Source organism: Mixophyes fleayi, chromosome 4 (assembly GCF_038048845.1).
Source record: "Mixophyes fleayi isolate aMixFle1 chromosome 4, aMixFle1.hap1, whole genome shotgun sequence".
Lineage (NCBI taxonomy): Eukaryota > Metazoa > Chordata > Amphibia > Anura > Limnodynastidae > Mixophyes > Mixophyes fleayi.
Genome location: NC_134405.1, coordinates 231,232,022 through 231,249,044, shown reverse-complemented (window position 1 = coordinate 231,249,044; position 17,023 = coordinate 231,232,022). Strand labels below are relative to the sequence as shown.

The following is a 17,023-nucleotide window of genomic DNA, read 5'->3' as shown; positions in this document are numbered from 1 at the left end:
ATATACAGTCAGTTTTATTCTTCGGAATGCTTAACACATGTTATCATTGCATAATCTATATGTTGGAACGAACAGACACTATTGAATTTAAAGTTATGCTTAGCTTGGGAAGTTGTAATACAACAATAAAAAGATATATATATATATATATATATATATATATATATATCTATCTATATATATATCTATATATATATATATATCTATATATCTATCTATCTATATATATATATATATATATATATATATATATATACACACACACATTACATACTGTGGTCGAAGTGGAAATTTTGAAGTGCTGGTATGAAACTTTCACTTTGAAGTGAACGACAAAGGGACTGGGGGGCCCCCAAAGGTTTAGGGGTTTTGATAGAGTAAGATTAATTTTAGATTAGTTTTAACAATATAATATAAAACATATTAAATTATGCAAGGCTATGGACCCAATGTTCCCCACCTTTCCTCTGTGTCCCTCCACCTCTCACTCATGTCTCCTTGGTGTACTTACATTTTCCTTCATAATATTATAATAAAACTTTCCAAAATATCTCATTATATCTTCCATGTTACCCTTTATCTTTCCCTTATCTGTTTCCTTTCTCTGTTCCTATGTGCCTCTATCTTCATTGCAGATATCCTCCCTCCCCAGTACCTTACATTCTCCTTCTCTCACTCCTCCCTTACTCCTTGATCCTCTCTATCTATCCATCCCTGTTTTTGCTCCTATTATTCCATTTCACTAGTGAATTCTAAATGGGGAATGTTTGATACATGTTTTAGTTTTTCCCATATATTTTATATAAGTAACCGTGGGATGTGTGTTGGGAAGGAGGTCGTTTTCCTTTTCTTTTAATCCAAAAGGCATATAATTAAATATAGGGATATGTCACCAGCTGAGACAAAGTTGAATGTTAGGCAACTTAAAGGGGGGAATTCAATTCCCCCCGAAGTATCACCGCATTATAGATATTACCGTTATTACGGTAATATTAACTCGGCTTTTTGCTCACAGCTCAGGGAGCTGCGAGCAAAAAGCCGGCGTCAGAACTACTGTAATAACAGTAATTATGCGCACTATTACCGTAATAACAGTAATAGTTTTAGAGTGGCGGTACTTCAGGGGGAAGCAGTAATAGTGTGAAGAAGGGGGGTTCTTCACACTGTTACCGCTTCATCAAACTGCACCCTCCTTCATCACACTGTACCCTCCATCACATTGCACCCTCCTTCATCACAATGCACCCTCTTTCACACTGTGTCCTCTCCCCTCCTTCATAACACTGTGCCCCCCCTTCATCAAACTATTACCGCTTTTTCACACTGTGCCACCTCCTTCACACTTTTGTCCCTTCATCACATTGTACCCCCTCATTATCACACTGTATACTCCTTCATCACACTGTTTCCACTTTATTACACTGTGCCCCTTTATCATACTGTTGCTTCTTTCTATGAGCTTATTTTCTTCTGTCTTCTTCTCTTCATCTCCTGTCTTTTCTTCAGCGTTCTGGTTCATCTCTGCGCCGCTCCTCACCGACAGTGACATGACATGATGGTGTCACGCCTGACAATCAGCGAGAAGGGAGGAGGGTGCCGGCGCCGGATGTGGCACCAAGTAACTTTTTTACTAGGCCAGTTGACAAGCGGGAAAGGCTGGTGCAGGGGAGCGCCTCTCAGGCATGGTGCTCCTACCTTGCTTACCCCGCTTACTGCATTCCGTTAGCCCTGTCTATTTGTAAGGAAGTGGGGGCATGCACATGCGCGGGTGGCAGCATCGCCGTTATTTATAAATGATTTAGAATAGCCAAATTATAATATGTGATAAGCAGCTGGCCGGCTGCTACGATAATTGAGAGGCTGGTTAAACCTGCCCCCTTAGGTTTAACAAGCCCCATGCTAATAGCACTTGGAATCTTCCCACATCCCTGGGACGGTGGGTGTGGGGTAATAATAATGATTTCAATGATAAATTCCATTTTGGCCATATTGCACTACAGGTCCCAGTGTGCCCATGCTGCCATTAAGTGTTTAGTTATGCTGGTGCTTGTAGTAATAGATTTGGTGATTAGCAAATTAATCTGATTGATCTGAACTTCACAATGAAACACTATTTCTAAAAATCGATTTTTAATAGAATCCTGCTCCTTACAACACTGAGAACAGTAAGGCCTTATTCAGCGTGAGACATATAGCTGTTTGAGTAGCATATCTGCATTTTTTCTCACTGCGCATGCTCATAAAGTGAATGTACGCAACTGCAGCTATTCAAGCATGCAACTTTTTGTACTTACGACTCCACAGGGAGGGAATGGGTGTTCTAATGTAGGCAATGTATGGTAAGGCATGTTCAAGCAACCAAAAGCCTGTCCACATTTTACCTGTCAACATTTTAACTGTGTTGACATTATGAATCTATAGGCATTTTGACTGTCGATGATATGGCATCGGCATTAATGATGTCGACATTCTGATTGTCGACATTTCAACTACATCCCAAATGACTGTGGATATCGCCAAAATTGTATTCACTTTTTTTTTTAGACACTTAAGATTGCTTCAAAACTAGTGAGATGGGGAAAAATAGGACCAGTCCTGTAAAAATGTGCAGATGTTTTCCCATTCATTTCAGTGGGTCCATTCATTTCAATACATTTGCTGTTTTAAAGGTAATAAATAAATAAATAGTCTCCCTCTCCAGATGCTGCCAACACTGGGCAGTGGGGCTGGGGTTATAAACAAGTAAAGTTGCCAGTGATTCCAGGATAATGGATATAAGTCCCTAATACTCCTGCTCATTATATGAAAAGAGTGAAAGTAAACACGCACACACAATTTTAAAATACACTAGAATAAGACGTCCCAATCACTCATTAGCCACAATTTAAATATTAAAAATAACTTTGTTATTTATCCAGCGTAGTTGGGAGCGCTGGCCATTTATTTTTTACCTTAAACAATGCTGCTCTGTAGCCTTTCCCAATCACTTTAATGGGCCCATCCATTTTAATCAGCGTTTTCATGTAGTGTACATACTAGAAACACCATTGAAATGAATGTGCCATTGAAACATATCGGAAGAACTCTGAGATTTTTAAAAGCCGCTTTTCCAATTGGATGGAATTTGCTACAAATTGCATGAATTTGTAGGAAAATTGCTGTTTAGCAGATTAAAGAGTTGAGTAAATTAATTCCTGTGATTATTTTGGGCAATGTATAGCAATTTAAGAAACAGTTTGTGTGGGGGGGGTCTGCCGAAATTAGTTTATGTCTAGTAGAAGGAATTAATTCATATATGCTTACTATAAATACCTCATTTAAAGTACTGTATGTAGTAGGTTACCAAGATAACAATCCATAAATGCTGGCACAAATCAAGAAACGAAAACTGACAAAAAAGATGCATAGAAAAAAAATATTTCACTTTGGAAAATATAGTTGGCACAAATCAACGATTCCCTGGAATTATAGTATGTAGATTGCATTTCAGCTCTGCTGCCTTTCATGAGTCATGTATCCTAGTCTCTTCCTGTGTATTCATTGAGGAAACAGGACACTTTTTATTCATCCACCAGTGAGATCTACATGAGTATCTCACTTTGCACTCCTTAGATAGCTTCTTCAGTTCCAACAGAAACAATTGATTCCTCCTTCTTCAGACTCAGAAACCAATACTAATTTTGGACAATAGATGGCAGTAATAGTACTCTTAAACAAAGAATACAAAATGAGAAGTGTAAAGGGCACTAAAGTTCCCCCAAAAATGAAAAAAACAGAAGAAAAAAGTTCCACAATTCAAAAAACCTGCAAGAGTCCTTGTATTGCAAGTTCTTTGTAGTGTGTCAATGTTCGTTATTTATCTTTCCTTTGATTCAATATTTCTCATAGCAAAAGAAAACCAAAATTAATAACACAGCCAAAATGAAAATGAATAATGTTCACACCCAAGTGAAAAAAACAGGTGACAAAAATCAGCATGCAACTGCAATAGTAACTTACACTGATATATCTTTTTAAGAATACACCAAGTATCACCATCATCATGATCATCAACATTTATTTATATAGCGCCAGCAAATTGTGTGGCGCTTTACAATTGGGAACAAACACAGTATTAAAACAATACTGGAAGAGAAGGCCCTGCTCGCAAGCTTATAAATTATGGGACAATGGAATTTGATGCATGAGGTTAAGTGCTAAATATTGAATATTGATCCAGCCAGAATGCAAAGGTAAAAAGTGCTTAGTGGGCTATATGATCCAGTCACTTAGCAATGTTGATCAAATAGTTTCTGTCTTGTGTGGACTGTGTAAAAAATGGTAATAGGGTAACCTAGGGATTTTAAGCAATTTTATAAACTTGCCTGAAGAGGTGGTGTTTTAGAGTATGCTTGAAGGTTTGAAGACAAGAGGAAAGTCTTATGGTGCGAGGGAAGGCATTCCAGAAAGAAAGAAAGAAAGAAACAAGTCTTGTAACCATGGGGAATGGGAGGATGTAATGTGAGATGCAGATCTTGTGCAGAACAGAGGTATCTAGTTGGTAGATATTTTGAGACAAGTGAGAAGATTTATATTGGTTCAGTTTTGTTGATGGCTTTCGATGTTATTAGAAGTATTTAATATTGGATTCGGTGAAAAACAGGCAACCAATGTAGAGACTGTCAGAGTGGCTCAGCAGAGGAAGAAAGATTTGCAAGGAAATTCAATCTAGCCACTGCGTGCAAAATAGATTGTAGAGGTGATTCAGGGAAGACCATTAATGAGGAAAATGCAATAGTCAATGCGGGAGATGATGAGTGCATGAATTAAAGTTCTTGTAGTGTCTTGTGTGATGTATGTGCGTATTCTGGAAATGTTTTTTAATGTATGTAACACGATTCAGATATCGATGTGGGGAACAACTGATAGTTCTGAATTAATGATCACACCTAGGCAGCACTCCTGGGGGTAAACGTATCAAGCTGAGCAGGTTTAAAAAGTGGAGATGTAGCCTATAGCAACCAATCAGATCATAGCATTAATTTTGTAGAATGTACTAAATAAATGATAGCTAGAATCTGGTTGGTTTTTCAAACCCGCCGGGAAACTCTCAGCTTGATATATTTACCCCCTGGAGTGCAGGTATGGCATTTCCAGGAGGAGGCTGTTTGGCAAGGGCAGCTGGCAGAAACACATTTTATTGGCTGAGGAGCTTGTCCTGGGATGGATAATTCTGTGGTCAAGGGAGAGGAGATTGGAGAATGAAGGTGGTATGCCAACCTTTGTGTCTATGGTGTGTGTAGTGCTGCCACCTGTTGAGAATCACTGTTATGGAAAAACTCCTTTACAAAACTTAACTTTTTCATACCTGCAGGTGTTTTGTCCTTTCAAATTCAAGCCATTTTTCACAGGAATGACTTGCTTCAATTACACAGGAAAAACTATGCTATTAGTCTACTCAAGTTAATTTTATATTGTTTTTCAAGACATGTAGTTCTTTCTTTTGATAGCAGATTGGAATAAATGAATATGTTTTATATTTGGCCGCTTATATAGGTGAATAAACTAGTAGAATTGGGAAAAAACTGAACTTGGCAATTATTATATCCTTTAATACAGATGTGATCCACGTATGTGGGCTTAAGTAATAGTATGTGTGTGTGTGTATATATATATATATATATATATATAAAATGTGTGTGTGTGTTGCCACCCATGTGTTTTTTTTGTTTTCTTCATATCTGAATCATTTTATCGAGATTTTATAACACAAAACAAAATACAGTGGTTTACAACAATAACGGTATTATCAATAGCTTTTAAAAACCATAATACAATACAAAATATTATACCTACATTAACCAGAAAGCGATAGAGAAAGAAAAAGAGGGGAAAATTGAGTGGGAAGAAAGGGGAGGGATAGGGAAGAATGGAGCAGGAGGAAACAACTTCAGTAGTCAAGTATTTAGACAGAGGCTGAAACTCAGAGCTACGTTTCTATTGGACCTTAGGAGCAGACAGCTGAATCCATTGAATCTGGTGGAGTCCGGTGGTTCATCTATTACTCGTACCAGAGGGACCATTTAATCAAGGGGGAGGATGCTAAGGCAGAGTATTTGGAACCTATGGTCTCCATCACATAGCTGCGTTGGAGTTTAGCAACAATTTTATGGAGAAGTGGAACATCAGGGCACTTACACTGCTGAGCAATCGCTGCCCTAGTGCAATAAGTATGTACCCAGTAACATAGCGGTTTTGGTGTTGAAGTTGGGAAGCAAGAATGGAAGATAAAGATGGGGTTGGAGTATAGAAAAGAAGAACAGGGGGAAATACCAAAATAGTACACATTAGGGAACTAACACTTATGCCGCTATAGGAGAAAAATAAAGCAGCAGAATATAGTAATTATGTGGGGGCGAGAGCCCAGGCCTAGGACACTCAGACCTATCTGAACAGAAACATAACGTTCGAGGAGATGTAAAAAGTATGAATACCTCACATGAAGTTATACAGACAAAGTACATGTCCTACTATACTTACATAATAGAACCACATGTGAGTAAAACAATTGCAAACATTGGTAAATCTTCACATGCCAAAACCTAAACAAATGGAAAACAGCAATAATCAAAACCGTAGCAGTCACTATATATTGATGCAACCACAGAAGGGAGGGATGGGGTATTCGAGGGCAGGAGAATGTCTTACCAGCCGATAGTCACGAGAGCCAAAGCAAATCAAGAACCTATGAATTAGGTCGCAAAACCATCAGCAGACAGGTATCTCATTGGTGACAACAGAGTATCAGCGGGAGAGGGAAAGGCTCAGGTGGGAGCCACTGACCATTCCTTTGTAATACGGTTAGCCTTTGAAGAAGAGGGCTATTCCACTACCTTGAGATCCCAATCCTTCAGCAGCTCCAAACCTTTGGTTTGAGTTGGTATGACAATCAAGGCACCCTTCCTATGAATGAGAAATTCGTTGGGAAGCCCCATTTATATTGAATGTTAGCTGAGCATAGGGCAGCAGTGACTTGCTGGAACAATCTACGTTTGGCCAAGGTAGCAGCGGATATGTCCGAGTAGAGTTGTAGATCCCCCAGAGCCTCTCTTGTGGGGGAATAAGGCAATTATGCTCCCAGGATCTGTTCCTTAATTCGAAAGAAATGCACCCTAAGCAGAGTGTCTTTCGATGCAGAGTCAAGGGCATTTCTGGACTTGGGCAGGCGGTGTACTCTGTCCATAAGAAGGTGATTGGACGAGGCCGATGGCAGCAATTTGTGAAAAAGATCAGTAACGTCAGGTCAGGGATATCCCGTATTTTAATGTTATTGCGCCGTGACCTGTGTTGAAGATCGATGAGTTTGTTATTGATCCCAGAGACTCAGTCACGCAATAAATCATGAACAGAGATCAGGTCATTTTGGGAAGAAACAAGCTCTTCTGTCTTATTCTCAAGATGATCTGTTCGCCCGCCCTGAATTTAGAAGTGATGTCCGCTTTAAGGACTGTTAATAGGGAGTGAATAGACCATAGAGTGATAGGGCCATCTATTTCAAGAGTCTGGGAGTCCTCTGGAGAGTCGGTGAGCTCCTGTTGTGACCTGGGAGGAGAGGCCTGTGATGGTTGCCTTACTGTCTTTGCTGTCTGATGGGATTGGGGTATAGTGGAAGAGGTAAAGGTGGAGCTTGCACCAAAAAAGTTTACTGGAGGAGCTGATTTATTCAGCTTAACTTTTTTAGTTGACATGTTCTCAACAGGAGATGGGGGAGCCAGACTGGATACTGAGATCACTAGAGATATAGACAGTCCTGAGAACAGATGCCCAGATAGGCTATGGCATGTGGGCATGCAAGGTCATAGTGTAGGCCCAGAGAGGGTAGTTATTCATACATCCTTTATAGTGGATCCTTCCCAAAGAAGAACCAGCCCCAGTTAAGGATGCCAGTGGACCGACAGGGAGCCATGGAGACAGACACCAGACCACCGGAGCTGCCCAAGTGGCACACCATTTGTAATGTAGTAGCGAAGATTGCGCTAGAGGTAATTATTTGCTTGTCAGGTGGTATAGGTAGGAGCGGTATAGCAGAGCGGGTATATTTATGCAGGTCTGTCACAGATCTAAGGTAGGAAAGCTCCACTACCAAGGCAACCCGTATTACATCTAGTACAAAGGGATGGTGTAGAGATTGCTCTAGTAAAGTCAGTGTGAGCTCATTAAGCACAGGATGTAATAAATAGAGAATATAATAATCACCTGGTGGCAGCAGTGATCCTCAACTGAAGCAAGGTCTGGTGTGAGCATGCCCAGTAACGACCAGAAGAGTAGTTGAGTTTAGTTGCTCAGCCACTTCAACAATGTTAGGAGAAGGAGTGGCACTGTAGAGCTTCTCCAGCTGCAGCACCACTAGTAACAGGAGGAATATGGAGAACTGTAGAGCGGCGTGTCAAGATTTCCATTTAGGCCAGAGGGCCGGAAGTGAAGCCAGTTATGGCGTCGGGTACTTCTGGTCACACGTTGCGGCTTTGCTGCAGGCCAAATAGAAGAGCCGTCTGGAGGGAGATCGGGTGACCGTGAAGGCTGGCAACTGGAGCACACACTCACTGGGGTCGCCGCCACTCGGGGAACACCAACGGGTCTCCGGTCACAATGCCGCACAGCCACCAGCAGAGATGCCATGAGATGTAGGGAAGATCCACCGGCAATAAGAGGCACGCCGCCAGTGAGCTGCAGGGAGGCAATTGGGTACTGTACCTCAGAGGGAGCCGTTCCAAGGATGCTGGTATGATGAGGGTTATCCATGCAGGGTTCACAGGTAGTTAGGTCCTAGATCTGCAGCGTCCCACACCAAAGGCAATATTGAGGCAGCCAGGCAGGTGGATAGTGGTCCCCTTTACAAGATCTGCAAATATGAGCTCTCATGTAACTTAATAACTGCTCTACAGAAATGCGTCCGACCTTGATGGCTGTTAGGCCACGCCCCCCCCGGATGTGGTTTTTTTTTACAATTACTTGTTTCATCTATTTTGTTGAGTTTTGTTTTTTGTTGGGGAGTCATTTTTGCCCCTAGGAGGGCCAGAACTTGTTTATTTTTTAATATTATTAATATGCGTTAAAACATGCATAAATTATGTCAGTGACATCTAAGCTAGTTTTAGAGTATGTTAACGAATAACAGGAACTGGCTAGGCAGGGGGCATTGGGCTGCTGATTCAAGACTAAAATCTAAAGTCAATGCTAAAATTTGCCAGCCAGCCCCTGACTAATACTAACAATAGGGTTTTGTGTGGAGAGGCAGTTAGATCTTACTAGACCCAGGGTCTTTCTCTCCTATATCTAAAGATTTCACCATGATATCCATATAGTGCGGATGTTCTTACCTCACACATTCTTTATGGAGCATTACACTGCTTGGGACCTCTTCATATGGTCACTGGCCATTGCACAGGATAGGGGGCTGTCACTCCCACCCATGTTCCCGTGATGAGATCACCGTACTCAACACCCAGAGAGACTGAACATATACATGTGTTCTGTGTATGCTAATGGTTTGCTCAATAGAACATATATATATACATATGTGTGGAGGTTAACAATGCACTAAAAATTAAAATTAGCCTTATTCTGGACAAAAAGTACTCCAATATTGTTCAACTAGGTTGTGATTTACTAAATAATGATTTGTGTACACATAGGTTTTTTTGTTTAGTGGTACTTTTATTAAAAATACTAAATATATGTAATACATTTATATGTCAGTTTTCTCAGTAGTTTTTATGATTAGAATTTAGAGTTCCAGAATCTAGTGTTGTCCTAAAATCAATTACTATGGGGACTTCTGTGTTCAGTAAGATTTTAATACTGCCTCAATTTCAGAAAACATATTTATTGCCATGGATTGACAATGTAAAATGTAAATTACTGTCTAACATCAATACTACTAAATGCAAAACTGTATTGTTGATAAACTAATTTTAATGTCAATTCTGTTAAATTTTTTAGCTCTTTTGCTCCATCTAATGGACTTTTTTCTCGCTCTATGTTTATATTTCAGTGTCTTATTTTTTTGTTTGTTAAGTTTACAATTAGAAAATAATATTTATAAATAATGCATTGTACTTATAATTTGACCATTAATGTAACCATGTGGATTGGATAATTTCTGACCTGACTGTAATTATTCCTTTGGCATTATTCCTGTTGAAAGTTGTATTACTCTGTCCATTCACCATCACCCTTAATGTTGTACAGTCTGTCTGTCTAATACTCAATATAGCAATCATGTCAGCTAATGTGAAAAAATATCACATTATGATCAAAATTACACTTTAGGAAAGACATATTTTGCATCGAAGGGCTGTGGCAACACAGTGAACTAGGAAACAACTGCATAAAAAAATACCCTCTCTTTGAATGGAGAATGCTGCTCCCCTGCTACATAAGGGGCTTTCATTGTGCCTCAACTGAAACCAATGGTGGCCACAAAGCACCCACATGCTTCATGGGAAAAGTGTTTTCCACTAAGAGTAAGGAGTGAATATGGTCCACTTTTTGATACATTTAGAGTGCTGTGGTTTCCTAACGAAGCCATGCGGACCTTTAAAGTGCATGCGTGTGGCTTTAAATGTACACATAATTAAGCTTCAATATTAATTAAATCAAAAGTAATGTTTCTATATATTGCATAAAGTTTTTAAACCCAAAAGTTTTAATTTTAAAATAAGCATCTCTTTATTTATAACAATTGGTTAGTAGTGCTGCCTCATTGTGTTGTGTGTATTTGTGTGTGTGTGTGTGTGTGCGTGTAAGCTCCAGTAAAGCATGAGTATTTAAGGAAATATTGCACCTTTATATCTTTGGCTAAAATCTTTAGAGGAAATGCTCAATAGTCACAACAAAATACTTCAACTCTACATTTCTTCTCCCGATCTCTCCCCCTCCTGTCTCTCTCGTGTATCTGACTGCCTTTTTCGCCATATCCTCTTGGATGTTTTCACGTTTTCTCAAAATCAACATTGCCAAAATTGAATTCATCGTCTTCCCTCCTTCTAGAGCTTCATCCCATCTCAATCTCTCTATCACTGTCAACAACACCACCAACTCATCTATTTCCCAACTCCGGTGCCTGGACATAACCCTCGACTCCTCCCTCGCTTTTACCCCCCACATACAATCTCACCCAATTCTTTCGCTTTCAACTTCGTACTATCGCCTGCATCTGACACTTGCTTTCCCAGGATGCCACCAAAACCATCATCCATGCTCCCATCATCTCCCGTATTGACTACTGTAACCTTATCACTGGCTTTCCCCTCTCCCATCTTGCCCCCCTCAGGTCTATACTCAGCGTGGCTGCGAGACTCATCTTTCTCTCCCGCCACTCTTCTGCCTCCCCTCTCTGCCTCGCCCTTCACTGGCTTCCCTTCCCCTACAGAATAATTTTCAAACTCCTCACACTCACCTACAAGGCCCTCTCCCACTCCACTGCTCCTTACATTTCTAACCTCCATTCACACTCTATCCCGTTCCCTATGGTCAGCCAATGACCTTCGTCTCTCCTCCACCCTGATGACCTCATCCCACTTGTCACGAACAGCACTCACCTGAGTCTGCGTGACGCTTACGTGACACAGGGTCAACCACAAAGACAACCACCTGGTCTGTCTAAAATGATTAAATCCTTCCCTATCTATGCCACACACTAGCTTTGCGATACTAATTACCACCACCAAGGTTGTTTCGGATAAGAGCTGACACTCTTATTTAGGAAGCCTTCGGTTCTCCCTAGCATTAATCCAACACAATTTACTTTAATCAGAGTTCACTTAAACCACAAGGTTTGCACCGTTTCAATTAGGTAGCGTCTGGACCAAACTGTCGCGTGAATTCATAAGAACACAGAGACTAGAACTTATTAAGTGTAATTTAATATGGAAAATACATCCACAATGCTTAAGATAAAAAGATAATAAAATGACATACAAATAGAGTGCAATTGTTTCTTATAAAATAAAAAGGATAAAACACAGAATTGATACCTCACTTAGAATCAAGTTTGTGGTGCCGGGAGGAGCAGGGAAAAATGGAACCTCTTCAATTAAACTCCCTCAGAAGAAGAACCCAGGGTTACATTTCCAATACAGTTTTAAAGTCAAGCTACAGGGCCCCCCAGCCCCCTTCCCTGTGAGGTCAGAACCAACAGGAGGGGAGAATGCAAATTAGGGTCTTATGACTTTGCTGTTTGAATACCTCTAAGTCAAGTTTTCTTTACACCGTCCTAACTTTTCAACAGTATGGTTTACGAACATGATTTTACCTTCACACAACAGGTCCTAAGTTTCCCTTCATCTGCATACCACACATGCCTCTGGTATGTATGATATTGGAGAAAATGATATGATCTTTTCCTGTGCCCTTATTCAGCTTGAATCTGTCATTAACATACAACCCAGTCTCTGCAGTCGGCCTGTCTGGGGCCTCCCAAACATGTGTGAGATTTCATTGTCTTGCAAGAGATCTCCTCAAAGGCATTCACATTTGCCATCCTGCCATAAATGGTATAAGGTGCTATCCTTATCTACCAGCCCCCCTGGGTGGTTTAACATCCACAAAACCCATTGATCTAACAGCTTCTAAGAGCACCAGGTCACACTATTTCTAGGAAGTAATACACAAACATATATTTGCAGATTTATGCCTAAACATTAGCTTGCACATGACACCTTCCCTTTTTAAGAGATGGCATGGGAATTGACTGACAGGTCATAGCCCAAGCCATCTCCCACAGATCCCACCTGGTTCAAATGGAATAGCTGTTAGCCGGGTCTCAATAGGTTCTCTGGGGAGAAGGGTTAAAAAGGGGTTACATATCTCAGACTGCTGGGAATTCTGGTCTGGCAATATCTGTGGGCTAACCTCTGTATTCTTAAAGGGTCCTATCCCTTGCGCTGCAGCTACTAGATCCAATGGCAAGTCCTTCTTCCCCTCATCTGGCAATCTACAGACTGTCAGGGCACACGCATCATTGTCATTAGGAGCCTTCAACAGATTATCATGAAAATTTCTCTCTATCATCCTGGCAGGGGGATCATACCACTGCTTCTGGCTTGTCTGGGCCTGCGTCATGTTCTCATGTACCAACCCTGTTGCAGTGTGCACTTTGTCTCTAATTCTCATGTCCTCTAAGTTAAAGCCTGAGGGAACAATGGCCTGGGATTCCTGACACTGCACTTCTAGGTGGGGACACACTATGCAATTCTTATCTTGGGGGCTACGGAACAGGATGCTCCCCTCCCTCTTGGACTCATCTATCTGGGGGTGTAGAGTAACAGGGAGTTTGGGCCCCTCATCTACCTCCTCTAAGCTGTTAGACGGCTGGCTAAGTGAGAGTGGGCTAGCCACTGACCCCCCTGTCTCTATAGAAAACTCAGATGAATGGTCAGAACTCAGATGTAGATCTGAGTGGTGAACATTCGAACTACAGGTCCCAGCAGCAAGGTAAGGATTGCTGTCACTCGCTATTTCCCGTTGGTCAGGACTAGGTGTCTCCCCCCCATGCTCACCAGCTCTGTGTGCAGCTGGTTTAGGCACAGAATATACATCTTCACTCTGCCCGCCCTCCCAGTTACCTTGTACAGCATCTTCTGGGCATATTACCTGGGTAGAAACATTGTCTTTCTCTAGCACAACAGAAGTAATCACATGGGCATCTGACCCATTTCTAGTAAGCATAATATTTACACCAGTATTAATGCCAATTTCTGCAATAACAATGTCCGCTGTCCCTATCCCATGACAAGATGTCAGTGTGAAGACAGGTTTGGATTCTAACACAATACTGTTATTGGCATTATCCTCATTATTCGCATTAGGTACAATAATACATTCTCTTTCCTTGTCACCTCCTGGTGCCTGGGAAAAAACATGGTTACTCTCAGCAGGTTCTGGTACTGTAACATGGGCGGCATTAAAATCATTACACACTTCAGGTATAATATGGCATTTCCGTTCCCTGTCACACCCTGCTGCCTGGGAACAAACGTTGGTATTCTTAGCTGATTCTAACACAGTGACATTAGCATCATTACCTACATAAGGTATAATAAGACATTCCCTGTCCCTGTCACATCCTGGTTTACACCTTTCAGGTGCAATTGAACAGACCTTTTCCTTGTCACCTCCTGCTACCTGGGAACAAACTTTGGTACTTTCAGTTGATTCTGACACAGTAACAGGGGTGGCATTGACATCGTCATTACAGACATACTGAGACAACATTCTTCCTAAATCTGTCCCCAGTAACACATCTATAGGCATATTATCCGAGACCCCGACATCCCTTATACCTCTTCCAGCACCCCAATCAAGGTAGACTTTGGCTACAGGTACAGTTAGGTGAATTCCTCCAGCCCCTTTCACAGAAATACATTTTCCTGGAATGAAGTCCTCTAACCCTATCAGTTCTGAATGAACTAATGTAACATCCGCACCAGTGTCTCTTAACCCCACAGTTACCTTGTCACCCACAGTGACTGTTTGTAGGTTGTCCTTCCGGCCCCCTTCTGGTCCCGCAACACACAGGACAGCTGGTGAAGATTGCAGGGAAGGTACCCCCCCAGCGGAGGGTGAACTGGTCTTCTTCTCTGGACAAGCGGTACTAATGTGCCCCACCTGGTTGCACACAAAACACCTGCGGGTGTCTCCCACAGCAGGCTTTACCCCAACCCTCCCAAAAGATGAAGAAACAGTGGGTGATGGCGTTGAGGGGGGTGGCGTTGATCCTCCTGGCCGGCCCCCTTTCCAGGCCGACTGCCCTGGCACAAAAGTTCCTCTTTTAGCTGCAGGTGCCCGGGTGACAGTGTACTTGTCAGCCAGTCTAGCTGCTTCCGCAGATGATGTAGGGTCACGATCCACTACCCATTCCTTCACATCAGCTGGGCACAAAGTCAGAAACTGCTCCTGGATCATCAAATCTTGCAGAGCATCAAATGTGGTGATCTGTAGTCCTCCAACCCACTGTTTGAAGGAAGCACCCAGCTGGGCCACAAGTCCTGAATATGTGTCAGAGGCACTGCGTTTTAAATCTCTGAATTTCTGCCTATGCGCCTCTGGGGTGATGTTAAAACGTTGCAACAGGGCACTTTTGATTGCCTCATAATTTCCGTCCATCTCAGGTGGAAGATCTGCAAAGGCCTCTAATGCTTTACCTCGCAAACCAGGGGTTAAATATTGTGCCCACTGATCTTTGGCCAGTCCATACTGTCGGCAAGTCTTTTCAAATCCTCGCAAAAAGCATCTACATCCCCGTCTTTTTCCAATACAGGGAAATTCTCAGGACGGGGTCTGCTAATACCAGTGTCTTTCGCTTCTGACTGGCGTTTGAGCTTGGCAAGCTCCAGCTCATATCTCCTATCTGCCTCTCGCTCGGCAGATTCTCTTTCTGCTTGGCGCTCCGCTGCCTCCATAGCAGCGCGCCTCTCTGCTGCCTCCATAGCAGCGTGCCTCTCTGCTGCCTCCATAGCAGCGTGTCTCTCTCTCTCCTGACGGTCAGCAGCTTCCTTCTCCTGGAACTGCTGTATGAGTTGCATTTTAGTTGTAATGTCCGCTGGGCCCAAATATTTCAGGGCGGTTTGCATATAAACGTCCATAGCAGTGTCCACACATGCACCATTAGAATCATCCGAAATTAACCGTCCCTGGTTTTGAGGAATATCCACAGTCAGGTCCGCTCCTGAGTCCTGGCTATGCTCTTCCTCCGACACAACTGTGAGTTGATGTTCATCCCTCTGTACAAGAGCTTCAATCAATTGCTCCTTACTTTTGCCACTGGTGGGAATTCCTGCATCCTCACAATCTGAAATCAGCGCCTCCTTTGTCAAACGTTTATATGCAGCAGCCATTTCCTCAGTTTAATGCCAAATAAAAAAAGATAAGAAAAAAAAGAGAAGGGGAGGGAAAGAAACAATTGCTGTATGTCTTATAAATGTTTTAAGCATTGAGTTCAGTCTCTGGTGAATTAGTCTGTATTTCCTCTCTCAGGGATCACACAACCCTAATTCACTTAAGTTCTTAAAAAAAAAAATTAAAAATATATCCCACAAGCTTGCCACCAATTTGTCACGAACAGCACTCACCTGAGTCTGCGTGACGCTTACGTGACACAGGGTCAACCACAAAGACAACCACCTGGTCTGTCTAAAATGATTAAATCCTTCCCTATCTATGCCACACACTAGCTTTGCGATACTAATTACCACCACCAAGGTTGTTTCGGATAAGAGCTGACACTCTTATTTAGGAAGCCTTCGGTTCTCCCTAGCATTAATCCAACACAATTTACTTTAATCAGAGTTCACTTAAACCACAAGGTTTGCACCGTTTCAATTAGGTAGCGTCTGGACCAAACTGTCGCGTGAATTCATAAGAACACAGAGACTAGAACTTATTAAGTGTAATTTAATATGGAAAATACATCCACAATGCTTAAGATAAAAAGATAATAAAATGACATACAAATAGAGTGCAATTGTTTCTTATAAAATAAAAAGGATAAAACACAGAATTGATACCTCACTTAGAATCAAGTTTGTGGTGCCGGGAGGAGCAGGAAAAAATGGAACCTCTTCAATTAAACTCCCTCAGAAGAAGAACCCAGGGTTACATTTCCAATACAGTTTTAAAGTCAAGCTACAGGGCCCCCCAGCCCCCTTCCCTGTGAGGTCAGAACCAACAGGAGGGGAGAATGCAAATTAGGGTCTTATGACTTTGCTGTTTGAATACCTCTAAGTCAAGTTTTCTTTACACCGTCCTAACTTTTCAACAGTATGGTTTACGAACATGATTTTACCTTCACACAACAGGTCCTAAGTTTCCCTTCATCTGCATACCACACATGCCTCTGGTATGTATGATATTGGAGAAAATGATATGATCTTTTCCTGTGCCCTTATTCAGCTTGAATCTGTCATTAACATACAACCCAGTCTCTGCAGTCGGCCTGTCTGGGGCCTCCCAAACATGTGTGAGATTTCATTGTCTTGCAAGA

At 41.8% G+C, this 17,023-nt stretch overlaps 1 protein-coding gene across 2 annotated transcripts in view; it reads left to right on the top strand.

Annotated features, from left to right (window-relative positions):
- MSRB3 (methionine sulfoxide reductase B3) overlaps nucleotides 1-17,023 on the top strand; it is a 197,263-nt gene that overhangs the window by 170,869 nt on the left and 9,371 nt on the right. The gene's annotated exons all lie outside the window — the stretch shown is intronic.